This window comes from Babylonia areolata, chromosome 8 (genome assembly GCF_041734735.1).
Source record: "Babylonia areolata isolate BAREFJ2019XMU chromosome 8, ASM4173473v1, whole genome shotgun sequence".
NCBI lineage: Eukaryota > Metazoa > Mollusca > Gastropoda > Neogastropoda > Buccinidae > Babylonia > Babylonia areolata.
Window position 1 is genome coordinate 34,146,766 of NC_134883.1, and position 15,000 is coordinate 34,161,765.

Consider the following 15,000-nt stretch of genomic DNA (forward strand, 5'->3'; position numbering starts at 1 on the left):
TTATCACCATCTCCGTACCTCCCCACCCCCACCACCCCCTCCCCGTTTCCCTGTTTCCATCCTACCACCATCTCCGTCCCTCCTCACCCCCCCTCCCCGTTTCCCTGTCTCCATCCTACCATCATCTCCGTCCCCCCCCCTCCCCGTTTCCCTGTCTCCATCCTACCACCATCTCCGTCCCTCCTCACCCCCCTCCCCGTTTCCCTGTCTCCATCCTACCATCATCTCCGTCCCTCCTCACCCTTCCCCGTTTCCCTGTCTCCATCCTACCATCATCTCTGTCCCTCCCCCGCCCTCCCTGTTTCCCTGTCTTCATATTATCACCATCTCCGTACCTCCCCACCGCCACCCCCACCCTCCCCGTTTCCCTGTCTCCATCCTACCATCATCTCCGTCCCTCCTCACCCCCCCTCCCCGTTTCCCTGTCTCCATCCTACCATCATCTCCGTCCCCCCCCCCCCCTCCGCGTTTCCCTGTCTCCATCCTACCACCATCTCTGTCCCTCCCCCCGCCCTCCCTGTTTCCCTGTCTCCATCCTACCACCATCTCCGTCCCTCCTCACCCCCCCTCCCCGTTTCCCTGTCTCCATCCTACCATCATCTCCGTCCCCCCCCCCCTCTCCCCGTTTCCCTGTCTCCATCCTACCATCATCTCCGTCCCCCCCCCCCCTCTCCCCGTTTCCCTGTCTCCATCCTACCATCATCTCCGTCCCCCCCCCCCTCTCCCCGTTTCTCTGTCTCCATCCTACCATCATCTCCGTCCCCCCCCCCCCCTCCCCGTTTCCCTGTCTCCATCCTACCACCATCTCCGTCCCTCCTCTCCTCCCCTCCCCGTTTCCCTGTCTCCATCCTACCACCATCTCTGTCCCTCCTTACCCTTCCCCAATCTTTCGCTCACCACCTTTTACCAGCACCCTCGGTTGCTGTTGTTGTTGTTGTTGTTGTTGTTGTTTCTCAGTCTAACACACCCACCGATGACCCATACACAAAATTAAAGCGACGCAGCGTGAAGATCAAAAACACCTAAGACTGCTAAAACCGATGGCTAACTAGTTCTTGTGAGTCCTGGGGGACGGGTGGGAGAGGGAACCCAGAAAAAATATAAAACCACTGCCATCTGTTTAAAAACGGTTGTAACACAGCTTACCAGTCACTGTTGCGAGTAATATCTGAGCTGACTGCAGATATTGACGGGCTAATATATCAGATGGACGATCTGATTTCCTTTCTATAGTGAAGAAAAATGTTTCTGACTGATACTTGATATGTTGCCATCTTATTTTGAACTTGAATCAAGCTGTTGCGGTATTTCTTAGCGGACTGGGAATTCCTGACTTCGTTCGCCAAGACGCTTTTTCTTTCTCTGTGAAAGCAGATATGCTGATATTGACAGACTGTGGTCAAGGAAAAGGTCTTTCATTCTGAAAATTAAAAAAAAAGAATAAAGTATAGACACAAGCGCACTGACAAAGAGTCGGAACTCCCCCTCTCTCTCTCTCTCTCTCCCCAAGGCCTTTTCTCTCTCTTCCACATGACAGACCCAGTCGAATGCAACGAAAAGCAGACGCAAAACCATCCCAGACCATGACACAGTCCTTCGCCAGTTTGACTGAAGGAAGCAATTTCTTTCCCCCTCTTCGCTCTGACAGAAACCGATCTCTCACATTTTCTCAAGACTTACTGATGCAAAAACGACCCCCAAGGGAAACAACTTGCTGCTTCGTCATCTTCCTTACTGACTGGAGTCCGCGACCACCAGCACCACCAGCACCACCACCTTACACCATCCCTCCCGCCATCCCTCACTTCTTATTTATTTCTACCACAGTCAAAAGGGCCCACCAGTGACCCATAAGCCAGCAGACAATGTGGATGGAAGCGACGCCACGTGAAGATCAATAACAGCTAGGTCTGCCGGATGTGACGTTTGGCCCCTGTGGAGCCTGGGAGAAAAAGAAAGAAAGAAAAAAAAAGGAAAAAAAAAAAAAAAAGCAAAGTGCCGTCGCGTGTTTGCACAGCAAGGGCACTAACTGGGTTTATCAAGTTCTGTCAAAAGTTTTTTGTTTGTTTGTTTTTTTGTTGTTGTTTTTTGGGGTGTTTTTTTTTTTCAACTGTTGGTTAAACGAGTCAGCAATTCCAGGGGTATCTTTCAAATTAGCTTCGTTTGGGCATGAATGTATCACCCCAACCACAGTAAAACTGTCTGAAATTTCGATAAGTAACGTATCTGATTTATATTCAGCTTCATCAGATATTCCACATGAAAAAAAAGGTGAAACACATAAATGCTGACTTTTTATTTGTTTGTTTTGTTTGTTCGGAAAGTACAGAATGTGAGAAATGATAGCCCCTTCATTTTTTTTTTTTTTTTTTTTTTACTAGAGAGAAAAAAAAAGTTATCGCCTTAGTTATTCTTTCTAACTGGGAATTCCAAGACACGCTATTCTCAATTTTTTAACTCCATAAGCCAGTCAGCAAAACGAGAAAGATACAACACTGTGATCAAAGACCCTAAGCCCCCTGAACATTCGAACTAAAAAAAAATACAGAATGTTAGAAGACAGAGAAAGATGAAAAGAAATCCTGGTCACATCTCTCTCTGGGATCGAGGGGGGGAAGCGGCCTGTCTCCTACGTCTCAAGGAAAAGAGAGACGACAACTTCAGAGGTGAGCATCTGCTCTTCTTCGTTCTGCTCTGGTGGAAAAACAACAACATAAACATTATGCGTTATCGGGTTGTCAGTTGTCTTCACGGTTTGTCTTTTAAAACCAGAGATAAGCCGACAGTTCTTGTTGGGGGGGGGGGGGGGGGGGGGGGGGGGGGGGGGAGTGTACATTTACAAGGTGCACTCTACATTTTTTGTTTTTTTGGTTGTTGATTTTTGTTCCTTTTTTTAACTACTGAAAGGGTAGGGTGAGCTGACCCTTATTTGTAAGGCTAAATGTATGATAAAGAAGACACAGGTACAATTATTAATGAATAAGAGATAATTTGAATCTCTCAAGCTTGCTGATGGCGGGATTTATAGTCAAAGTCAGAGTGAAAATTTTTATCTTCAGATGAACTTTAAATAGGCAGCAACTGTTTTTGTTTTTGTTGTTGTTGTTGTTGTTTGTTTGTTTCTGTTTTGTATTGTTTTTTTGGGTTTTTTGTTTGTTGTTGTTGTTGTTTTTTGGGTTTTTTTGGGTGTTTTTTTTTTTTTTTGGGGGGGGGGGGGTTGTTGTTGTTGTTGTCTTTTTGTTGATTTTTTTTGTTGCTTGTATGAACTTCAGGCCATATAAGATAACACGTAAGTCTCCTGGTCATTTGAATTCGACTAAATCCACGAGAAAGATGAAAGCGAAACCCTGTCCTACGTCCTACCAGGGTTGGGGTTGTGAGGGATGGGGCGTTCGAGATTTATCGACATCTGTCTCATTTGTCTGCGTGCGCAGCAGGGAGAGCCCCCCCCTCAAAGGAAAGCATCTGATCGTTATCCCTTCAATCCTAGCGGAAGAGCAGGCACTCAACCAGTGGAGGACTGTTATCTGTCTTTCATGACTGATCATCCGGAACCAGAACCAAACTCGCAGTTGCTGTGCTGGTTAAAAAAAAAAAAAAAAAAAAGAAGTCCAACTTTACTCTGTTTTTGAAAACTTGAGTATGCCTGCCCTTTTCGCATTGCTATTAGCGTGTGGTAACAGACACATTTATATCAGGTAAAATATACTATATCAAAATGTCTTGTTGAAAGAAACGAAAGAAATCATTATCTTTCAGTCAAGAGAAAGTTTGTCCCCAACATGTGTGCATGCGTGTGTACTTGCGCGAGCGTGTGTGTGTGTGTGTGTGTGTGTGTGTGTGTGTGTGTGTACATGTGTGTGTGTGTGAGTATGTGTGTGTGTTCTTGTATTTTTTTCTGTCTGAATGACGTGTTATTGTAAAGCGCTTTGAGAGTTTTGAATGCGCGATGTGAATGTACTATCACCATCACCAATATTGTTCATGTTGTTGTTGTTTTTGTTGTTACTATTGTCAAGTCTGACAACTTTCGTCATCATTTTTTGAACAGGGGTATTTGGCATCGCTTCCACCAGCTGCTGCTGCAAACTGTTATTATTGCAACTCTCAGCCATTTATAATCACTGGTTATTGCTACAAACAAAGCAGCAATAAAGGGAGGAAGGGGTGTACAAAATAACGGGCTATAACAGCAGTGGATCGTAGCTCCATTCACTCCGCAAGCAACCAGGCAAATCAAAAGTGATACCACACCGTGATCAAAGACTTCGCGTAAGTCCCCTGAACTTTCAGCCTCCACTGACTCAAAGAGAATGGTAAAAGCCATTCCCTGTCAAACGCCTTTCTGCGTCGTAGCAATGGGAGGATGGTGGAGGTGGGGGGGTTGGGGATGTGCAGGATCTATTGAGCTTCTGTCTCTTAGTCTGCGGATGGAAAATGGATGCCCCGTTCGAAACAAGCACGAGCGTGATAATGTATCGTTCAGTCCTAGTGGGGGAAAAACCAGCCAGTCATCTCTTTTGACAATTGATTATTTCAAACTGGGGACAAGACAGCAGCTGTTGTTTGTTGTTCAAAAAGTAATTATGGACAAGCTGCGCTATCCACTTTCTGTCCGTGTTGTTCTTTCGTTCTGAAAATTGATGAAGGTGATATACTTTTTATGCTTCTCCATGACAATGATAGTATGACAACGCAGGCTTGTTTCTTTCTTTTTGATTTTTTTTGTTTTTTTTGTTTTTTGTTGTTGTTGTTGTTGTTGTTTTTGTTTGTTTGTTGTTATTGTTGTTTTGTTTTGTTTTTTGTTTTTGTTTTGTTTTTTCTTGTTTGTTCGTGTTTTTTGTTTGTATGTTTGGGTTGGTTTTTTGTTGTTGTTGTTGTTGTTGTTGTTTTTTGGGGGGTGGAGGGGGGCGCAGGGACATTTCGACAATGAATAAAACAACGCCTTATAAAGAACAAAACCAATCAGTTTGAAATAAATTGCTTATTTTCCAGATCAAGATGCAGTTTGTCCTTTGAAGAGGAATATCTGCTGTCATTAACAGTGATGAATAGAAACGTTTAGTGCTGTTTTACCCCAGTTCTATGGAGGTGTAGGAACGTGCGGACATATCCATATACGCTGCATCACATCTGCTGAAAAACAAATCATCCAATTGTTGTACAATTCTCACTGCTATAGCTCACATTAGCTATAACCTATGCTCGCAACAAACATATAGTAAAATAAGCTTATGAAATAGCATACTAGCAAATAATGTGGATTGTATGAGCCTTTGTTGGTGGGCAGGTATGCATGTATGTATGCAGGTACGTATCTATATATGTATGTATGTATGTATGTATGTATGTGTGTGTGTGTGTGTGTGTGTGTGTGTGTGTGCGTGTGTGTGTGTACATGTATGTATGTGTGTGTGTGTTTGTACGTACGTGTGTGTGTGTGTGTGTGTGTGTGTGTGTGTGTGTGTGTGTGTTTCCTTCTCCAAAGATTATATTAACGGGAACTCTACAATTACCGCCCAATAAAGAGAATAAACAGCTCTTTCCTTTGCCAGTCAATGGCGATTTTCTGTATTTTTCCTTTTCCGTCCTCGTCTAAAGAAAACTATACAGAGATTCTGTAGGTTATCTGATCAACCGAAACAACTTTCACAGACAAGACAGTTTTTGCCCTCGGCTGCCATTATCTTCACTCGAGAATTCAGACACACCCTCCCACCTACATGCACACACACACACACACACACACACACACACACACACACACACACACACACAATAACAACTCGTTCTTTAACATTTAAAATGGACCAGTCACCGCACAAGGCAATACCGTTCACCCAATCATCCTGTCGAAAACTGAAAAGACACCACATTGGAACCAAAGACACGTAAGTCCGCAGAACATTCGAACTCTACCGATAAAAGCAAACCCCTGTCATATGATGGGGTGGTGGTGGGATGGCTGTGCAAGGTTTATCGATATGTCTCTTTTTATCTGCGTGAACAAAGGGATGCCAACATCAAAGGGCAGAGTATAATCATATTCCGTTCAAAACTGGTAGCGAAACAAGTCTGTCGGCCAGTGCATTGTGATCAATCATTCCATTCCCACGTCCGCTGAATGTAGCCCAAGTTTATTATAATTTTAGTTTGAGTATGTGTTCTCAAGTTCCATGTGTTCATTTGATACATTGTTGTCACAAGATGGCGAATCCTCGACACCCGGCGACAAAGTTTGACAACACACTAGACACACTGACATTCCCAAATAAGAGAAGTTGGAAAAAAAAACAATGATTATTTCATAAATGTAATATACCCCAAATTACACACAACCACAAAAATATACAAATCAAAAGAATGTTTTTTTCCTCTCTCTCTCTCTCTCTCTCACACACACACACACACACACACACACACACACACACACACACACACACACACACACACACACACAACCCAAACCACCCCAAAGAAAAAGAAGAATAAAACGTTTGTTACATCACACCCTACCCCAGTGCCTTCAAAGTTCACAGTCACAAACTGTGATGTCACTCAGCTGCAAAACAGAGTTGTGGCTCCCCACGCCTTGTGAAGCACAGCTTTGTCCCAGCTGATGGTTGACTGGCCCTTCAGTTCCAGCGACAGTAGTTGGAGCGCGTTGGAGGGGAAGACAGTGACAAGCACTCTTGCAGTGTAGTAGTAACAGAAGGTCCTGGCGACCCAGAGGCAGGAGAGAGGAGGATGGCGTCGACAACGAAGACGATGAAGAAACTTGAAGAGTTGAAGAAATTCAGAAAGCAAGATGGATCAGGCTTTTGGGTGGTACTCTCAGCAGAGCAGTGAACTCTTCCCGGTCCTTGCACAAGACAGACAGGCCACAGAATGTGCAGGAGATGGTTCACACGAAGAACACAGAATAACTGCTCTTCGCCTTTCGGTCCACACACACCTACTCTAATTTTCCTCGGCAGTCAACACTACCTCTTGTAAACAGATCTGTACTCGTTCGTGAACTGTGACCACAAACCACTTGCATTAGTCTTAGACTGCTAACTTTTGGTTATCAAACATAACATGAATCTCCCATACTTTTCTCCTCTGTTCATAATATAGATCTGCTTCAGTCTTGCAGTTAAAAATTTAAAGTTAATGCTTCCGTTACACCACTCTCGGAACTCAGAAAATTCTCGGCTTCAAACTACCCGAACTGTCGGCCTCAAATAAGCCTAGGTGTGGTTCAAGTAAGACTTGACCACTTTCCGCTGGAGTCTGCAAATCAAGTGCCTGATTAGCACCTACAATCCATTACCAGCGAACGGACCATCCTACCTCGCCCTGAAAAGGGGTGATGACACGGGCCTCCAAACTTAGGACAACAATAACTTCTAGCCTTTCCTGACCTGTCACCCCTTGACCGTTGTTGTAAGCGTCCGTCTGTCTCGGGAAACAGTGGAACTCTGCGCCTGGTTCAGTCAACTTGTTGAGTTGCAGCGCCTGCTGTGGCTGTACAGTGCGATTCTGATTGGGCAGGCTCTGTTGCAGTTGTCTCAGGTGAAAATCGCGCCTGGCTCAGAGGGTACGGATTCTGCCCTCTACCGTCTGCACTCTCTTCCCTCTTCCCAGTGCTGTTCTCTCTTCTCCTCGCTCCTCTGGACACATGCCTTCACGGTCCTTCTCCAGCTGTTGCGATCTTCAGCCACCACCTCCCAACCTACTGGGTCGATGTCGCCTGCCCTCATGTCTCGTTTGCAGATGTCCCTGCAGCGTAGGACAGGTCTTCCTGCAGGTCTGGAACCAGTGGCGAACTCGCCATAAAGGATGTTCTTGGGGATTCGCCCGTCATCCATTCCCCTGACGTGGCCGAGCCACCGCAGAATGACTAGACGCTTGACCAACGGAGTGAAAAATAAATCGACTCATTCTGCCAGAGCCTTCGCGCCAGACCTTCCCTATTGGTCAAAGTCCTCATTAATTACATAAAGACTAGCTAATGACTCACGAAAACGTTTCTGGTTCGCCTTGGAACTAATAAACAAGAAGGGACTTAACTATGGCTTGCTTCGCTACAGTCGAGACAGGATGTGTTGAGCTGACGACAGTTTTCGTTAATGTGGCCGCGTTTGTCTGTCACCTCAGAGCGTGACAGATGTAGTCTAATGTGGCAGAATGCCAGATGGTAAAGAAGTGGCAGAATGGTTAAGACGCTCTTTGCCCGTTCACAGTCTGTGAGGGTCTGGGTTCGAATCCTGCTCTCGCCCTTTCTCCCAAGGGACTGGAAAATCAAACTGAGCGTCTAGTCATTCGGGCGCGACGATAAACCGATGTTCCGTGTGCAGCACGCCCTTGACGTACTGAAAAAGAACCCATGGCAACAAGAGGGTTGTTCTCTGGCCAAATTCTGTAGAAGAAATCAACTGTGATAAGTACACAAATATGAATGCATGCACTCAAGGCCTGACTAAACGCGCATTGGGCTGTGCTGCTGGTCAGACATATGCTAGCATACGTGGTGTAGCGTGCATGGATTTGTCCGAACGCAGTGAGAAACTGAAACTGAAAGCTGAAGACGCTCAAGACCTGAACAGTGCGTTGAGTCAACACGCAAGTCAAGCATCAACTCGGCCCCACCCCGCTCTCCCCACACCCCCTGTCTTATAAGCAGCAATGGTGTATCGTATATGGATCAGCCACCACGCTGTGACCCCTCACTGACACTGAAACTGAAACATTCTCTGTTATTTCAAAGCATATACAATCCAGCCGTATAAGTTGTATTCCCCATTTTGCTCTTTTGGTAAATAACATAGATGACAACGCTAACAATTTATGAATTGTTTTAAAGCTATTACTGTACAAAGTGGTACTTCTCGTGGTGCATTGTTGAGGAAAGGGGCAGGAGGTTTTGTTTCGTTTTTTTTTTTTGTTTTGTTTTGTTTTGTTTTAATCACACATGAGTTCATTTGAACCAGATTTTTGCGAGCGCGGCTGTTTCCCTTTGCCTGTCAATAGAAATGCATGCCTTCTTCAAACCTAAGCAACTAAGCATCCAATTAGTTTTCATACAGTCTTCTAAGAAACATCTGGCAATCGTCATCATTTTTTTTTTTGTTTTTTTTTTGCGTTGTTATTGTTACTGTTGTGTGTAAACATGTGCACTCTTAGTTGCTGGTTAGGACACACACACACACACACACACACACACACACACACACACACACACACACAGAGGCAAGATGCACACACAATATGTTTGTGTTTCTATCTGTGTGTCTATCTGTCAGTTCTCTCTCTCTCTCTCTCTCTCTCTCTCTCTCTCTCTCTCTCTTCCTGCTCCTCTCCCCCCCCCCCCACCCCTCCGCCCCCCCAATAAAAAAAATTGGTGCAGAAACTGCCCAACAACCTTATTAAAGGAGATCCAAAAACTCCTTCCTGTCAGCCATGGACCCCTTCACCTGTCAATGGCGATAAGCAAATTTCTTACTCCTCGTCTCCCCTCCTCTCACTCCTCCTCCCCTTCAACCCCACCCCCCACCCCCACCCCCCCGCCCCAAATAAACACACCTCCCCCTTCCCACGCCACCACTCTGCTGCCACCATCTCCTCCACTCCCTCTGATTAACAGATCCAGACTTTGGCAGGGAAGGAAGGAAGAGGTTTTGCTTTTATTGTTTTTATATCTACCGAAGCACCTTAACTAACTTCTAGCACACACGCCACCTCCCTCGCCCCCATCCCCTGGACCTTCACTGCCTCGGAACAGCAAGCAGATCCAGACTTTCTCAGGGAATTGAAGGGAGAGTTTTGCTTTCATCGTCATTATTTCTACCAAGACACAGTGATCTTTCAGTTTGATAATCTCCTTGACTGCCATAAACGTATTACGTACGTGCATAGTAACGTCACTGATGACGTCATCAGAAAAAAAAGAAAATAGCTCTGGAAAGTTGAAAATCCACACAGTTTGTCTAGAGTGGTATATCTCCAGACCATTTTCTCAGTTTTAGGCTTAGGTGTTTTTTTGGATAATGTTTCATGACCTGAAACACCACTTTCTGCTGTTTTGCCCCTGGCACTGAAGGAGTTTTAACAACCGTGTCTTTCACGTCTCTTTCACATCTCTGATACAGGTGGGGAGGTGACCGAGCGGTAAAGCAGCCGACAAGGAAGCGAGTGTCAACATGTTCAAGTCCCATATAAGTACTCGGAAGTTTAGTCCATCTTATACCATACACCTTGAGTGGTTCTGTGGCTGCTAGTTGGGTTTTTTTTTTCGGATTAGACGGTGAACTGAGATTCCGTATGTGGCGTGCAATTGGCGCGGGTTTATGCGAAGATCAGACATCTGCACTTTGTTTGTTTTTTGTAGATGTTGGTTGGCGTATAAATATGGAACAGTGTGCACGCCTTGACACCGTCTTGAAACTGGAACTGAAACTGTTCGTAAAAAGAACCCGCGGTAACAATAACGTTGTCCCTGTTGCAAAATTCTGTGGAAATGTCTACTATTATAGCAATGCAAATACATTTTAAGACGGGAAAAAAAACTGTGCATTCTCCCAGGGAGTTCTGTTATCATAAAAAAATGATACAAATCAATACAACACAATGCAATGCAATGCAGTGCAGTAAAGCAACACAGTACAATAAATCTACCGTCCACCACATGAGTTGGGAGACAAAAGAAAGGAACGAAAGAGATACACACTGTGATCAAAGACACGTAAACCTGCTGACCATTTGAACTCGGCCCTCCAGTCTGAGGGAAACAAATCACCCCCATCTGTCTCACTTGATGGCAGGGTTAGTGAGCTGGGGAACAAGATTTATGGAACTTAGGTTTCATTTGTCTCAAAGTGGAAACGGTCACCAACGTAACCTATGGGGGTTTTTTTTTTCAATCTTTGGGGGGCAAAGAAGGCGACTTGAGGTCTGTTTTCCCACCATTGGTCATTTCAGATGGCAGACAAAGAAGCCAATATATGCTGTTGCTACTGACAAAAGAAATTATTCGTTGGTAAAGATTCGCTGGTTCTGGATACATACAGTAAATGTAGAACGTTTTCTTTAGTCAGAATGGAAAGCTTGAACGTAGTTGTACATTTCAGTGGTTTCTCAGTATCATCCTCATCAAAACTAGGGCAAGAGAAAAATCACGTTTTATACTGCACCCTCCATCTCAGATATAATATATCGTTGTGCGTTACTTTTTTGCCTGTGACTGGCTCCAAACCCAGCTTTTTTCTGGACTCAGATCGGAAGAATGCGACCACGGAGCCGAGTGCCATCCACTTCAGGGATGTATCTTTGGAAGAACGCTTCAAATGTCCTGACCAACACGGCAGGTGTTACACCCCGGGGCTGGATGACCCTGAACCTGAAATGTATCGTGAAAGGAAGTGTTCAGTACGTGCCGTGTCCCGCAGTCCCGAAGCTACATAAATCACCATACAGTATCACCGTTAACCATACCCGAGTTCTTCGTATCACAAATAGAAGAATGTGTACCAAATTTGCGCGCACTGCTCCCATGGTGATCTAAGTTTGGATCTTTTTTCAAGAAGTCCATCAGCGTCCACGGAGGGACATCACGAAACAAAGTCTTCAGAGAAACCGCCGTGTAATGTCTGTGTCTAACGTCATGCAGATCCCAACAGTCAAGGAGCACGTGTTTCACGGTGAGAGGCTCATCACGGGGAATACATCGAGGGGCCTCATCCCCCTTCAACAAGTAAGAATGAGTAAAAAAAAAAAAAAAAAAAAAAAAAAAGTGTGCCCCGCGCTCAGTCTGCACCGCACAGACTCCTCCTTTTTATTCTTCACCACCGATGGGAGGGTCTTTTTTTTAGGTCTGGACGGATTTGGAACAGCTTGTTGTCCGTCTGGGTGTTCCACTCCTCTTGCCAAAGATCCTTAACGTAAGCATTCACCTTCTGCTTCATGTCTGTGTATGGTACGAAGGATCTGGATAATTCTTCCTTTACGTTTTCATTCAGCCGGTTTTCGCTTGTGAAAAAAAAGAAGCACAAAGAAGACTGATGTGATGCACCAGCCAGCTCCAGGATAATTCTTCCTTTACGCTTTCACTTATCTGGATAATTCTTCCTTTACGCTTTCACGCAGCTGGTTTTCGCTTGTGAAAAACAAAAGAAGCACAAAGAAGACAGGTGATGCACCAGCCAGCTCCAGGAAAGCCTTACGTTGAACCAAACATCTTCATCAACGGGCAACGACTGAACGCGGTGGACAAGTTCACATACCTGGGCAGTACACTCTCTCGCACAGTTGTCATCGACGACGAGGTGAATGCCACTCACCAAAGCCAGCGCTGCCTTCGGCAGACTCCATAAGAACGTTTAGAACAGGAGAGGCATCACCCTGGAGACGAAGCTCAAAGTATACAAGGCCATAGTTCTCACCATACTGCTTTATGGATGTGAATCATGGACGGTCTACAAACGCCACGCCAAAAAGCTGAACCACTTCCACACCACCAGCCTCAGAAAACTTCTCGGCATAAAGTGGCAAGAGAAGATCCCTGACACAGAGGTGCTCACTCATGCAAACTTGCCCAGCATCTACACCATCTTGATGCAGGCCCAGCTGTCCTGGGCAGGCCATGTAGTTCGCATGCCAGACCACCGGCTCCCCAAGAAACTGCTGTACGGCGAACTCCAACATGGCAAGCGCTCCCATGGAGGCCAAAAGAAGCGCTTCAAAGACACTCTGAAAGCTTCTCTGAAGGCCTTCAACATCAGCTATGACACATGGGAGCTGAATGCAATGGAGAGACCAAAGTGGCGTTCAGCTGTCCACAAAGGCGCCAAATCCTGTGAGGCCAGCAGAATCGCTGCAGCAGAGCAACGCAGACAGGCCAGGGAAAGCAGTGCCAGCAAGTCCACGACAGCCGCCACCATCCCCTGTCTACACTGCGTCAGAACCTTCCGGGCGCGGATTGACCTGACCAGTCATCTGCGCACCCACAGAGCCCAACCCACCCACCCCCAGGATGACTAGATGGTCCTCGTCGATCCCAACGGACGAACCACACCACCATCGTTTCCATAATCCATTGAACGCTCTCTTGATTACGGGATTTTAACGCAGGTATTACGTCTTCTGCAGATGTATACGCTGGAAGAGGTTTCGGACACCAGCAGGTCTGCACATCTGTTGACTTGGGAGACAGGAGAACGTTCTTAAAAATCCCGTAATCAAGACACCGTTCAATGGCTTATGGAAACGAGGACATACCCAGCATGCACACTCCCAGAGACGGAGTATGATTGCAGACAAGGCGGAGTAATAACGATTATGCACGTGAAAAAAGCTACACGTACGTACGTGTACGTGGAGTAGTATACTGAACGCAGAAGAAGGTCAACCGGTCAGCCAGTGTGTTGCCATCTGTCTTTCCACAAGTGGTTATGTCGAACTTCAGACACACCAGCAGGTGGTGCTCTTCAAAATTAGTTTTTTTTTAACAAGCTGTGCTGTACATTTCTATTTCTTTTATATATATATTTTTTTTTTTATCTCCGGGTCTTCTCTTTTGAATCGAAATCTGGCGAAAGAGTGATCTAATCCTGAGTGCAGCAGCAACAGCAAATCGCAATGCTGGCAACGACTGATCACGGCAACACTGGATCACGGCAACACTGGATATTGCCAAAACTGAATCGTGGCAACGGTGAATCAGGGCCACACTGGATCATGGCAACGACGGATCATTACAATGATGTATATAACGGCAAGGTCAGAGACAAACAAACGGAGGAATAGTGGCAACGCACACAGACAATAGAAACAAGCAAACAACAACACTGTCACAGGCATCAGGATGTCGGTCAAAGGTGATTTCAAACAGATGAGTTTTGAGGTTGGTTTTGAGTTTCTTAAGTCATGCATATTGTGCTGTCGGGGGAGGGAGGACAGAGAGAGAGAGAGAGAAGAGAGAGAGAGAGAGAGAGAGAGAATATGTTTGTCTCTCTCTCTCTCTCTCTCTCTCTCTCTCTCTCTCGCCGTCCTCTCTCTCCCTATATAATTATATATCTTACTGTATGCAGGTGGTAAAATTGTTATTGCCTTTTTGCCCTGTTGAATAGATTATCGTTATCGTTATCCTGATTGTTATCTCTCCATACCTACATCTCTCTCTCTCTCTCTCTCTCTCTCTCTCTCTCTCTCTGTGTGTGTGTGTGTGTGTGTGTGTGTGTGTGTGTGTGTGTGCGTGTGCGCACGTGTGTCACTTAGTGGAAAGGGAAAGGTGGTTCTTTGACGGGGAATTGTTGAAAGTGGTAAACAGTTACTGTTATCTTGGGTTCATATTTATGACAAAGCTTAGCTTCAGTTTAGGTACTAAAAGGGGAAGAAAGCTGTATATCTTATTCTATGTGCCTTTCAAAACTGTAAAGAAATGTCTCTTCAAACCTTTTTCAGGATCTTTGACTCTAAAGTACAGTCTATCCTGCTTTATTAGTCAGAGATATGGGGCTATCAAAGATTAGACACACTCGAAAAAGTTCATCTACTTGCTTGCAAACGTTATCTAGGCGGTCCATTGAAAACTCCAAATAAAATAGTGTACGACGAGTTAGGTAGATTTCTTTTATTTATCAGTTCCAGCGTTAGATGTATCAGGTACTGGCTTAGGTTGCTTCAAATGGATCCCCATAGACTGCCTAGACAAGCATACACAATGATGGTACCTCAAGACCAGAACGGAAAAACCTGTTGGGTTTCATGCAGGTTTCTATCATGTCTGGCTTAAACAGGGCACACAGAACACAGGCGGTTTTCTTAGAACGTTTAGGCAAAGACTAATAGAGCAGTTTATTCAAGAATGGGATAGCTCAATTATGGACAAAAAAGGTATGCTTTATACTCTATTGTTAAAGATCGTTTGGGTGCTCGTCCTACCTGCAGAACATAAGCATTTACTGCTTCCGGGTTGCTTTCAGTTAGATCAGGGCAGTTTCAGTTTCAGTTTCAGTAGCT